Genomic DNA, 1,254 nt, shown 5'->3' on the forward strand with positions numbered 1-1,254 from the left:
TTACCTGCAGCCTGTCAGAGAAATCCCCAGCGCTGCGCTCTATACGGGCTAAGGTTTTCACACCAGCGATGAGAGTTGGGTTTATTGGCCAATGATCGGCCGGGAACAAGACAGCCAATCAGATTTAGGCAATGACAATCTTGAGACCCCGACCAGGCCAATCGGGAGGCTCGGATGCGAGTGAGGGTGCAGGAGATGCTCTCTGGGAACCAGCTCGGTCTGGATCCGGCTTGACCTGTTCGTGGCCACGTGTGTTAGCCAAGGGCTTTCATGTGACTGTTAGTAATTGCCCCGCAGCTGCTCGGGGGGCTTCAGGGGGGATTCGGGGATGCCAGTGGGATACACTAAGGGAGTGGGGCGTGTGCCTGAGAGCGAGTTGGCTGGCTGTCCGTGTTCTGAGCAAGGAGACTTGTATAGCTTGGGTAGTGCGTACCGCTCCTATGTACCAGGAGAAAGGAAGCGCTGCATCTACACTGGAAAGGAATAGCGGCTGGGGGCGACCGGGACGGGTTTGAGGTCGCTTAAGTATATTCCAGTAGTGTTATTGAAATCGGCAAAATCCTTCAGCTGTTTAACACTATTGCGCCATTATCTGAGGTCATACAGCCAACATGTACTGCAGCCACAATACAAAGTTCTCCAAACCCAAGGTTTTAAGTACATACCTTTAATCAGGGCCCTATCTGGGAAGGGGTGGGCATGACTACTGTCAGGGGTCTGGACCCATTGGTGGGCTAGTAAAACACATAAGGGCTGATTCACTAGTGCGATATAATGTGCGCTATTTATAGCGCGCGTTAAAAATTTTATCGTGTCTAGATTTTCGCAACTTATCGCACAATTCACTATAAGCATACTTGCGCTAATTTACGCGCGATATTGCATGCGTTATTTAACTCGCAAAGACTATTTTCGTGCGGTATTTGACGATACATGCGCTAATTAACACCCGCGTATAGTCGCCGCAAATAGATAGTAGCTGCATATGAATTGTCGCCACATATATATGGTAGCATATATATGGTAGCATATAATTAGTAGCTGCTTATAAATAGTAAATGCTAGTGATGAGCGAATCTGTTCCGTTTATCTTTAGCGAAAAATTCGCAATGTCGTGTGGGCAAAAAAATTGTTGCCCGCGACTATTTATATGCGGCTACAATTGATGAAATGTTTTGCCAGGCATGGATTTGCAGCAAATTTTTGGACGTGCGGCAAATTTCTCCATGCGTTTTGCCATTGGTGGATTGTTTT

The sequence above is a fragment of the Xenopus tropicalis genome, chromosome 7 (genome assembly GCF_000004195.4).
Source record: "Xenopus tropicalis strain Nigerian chromosome 7, UCB_Xtro_10.0, whole genome shotgun sequence".
In the NCBI taxonomy this organism is placed as follows: Eukaryota; Metazoa; Chordata; class Amphibia; order Anura; family Pipidae; genus Xenopus; species Xenopus tropicalis.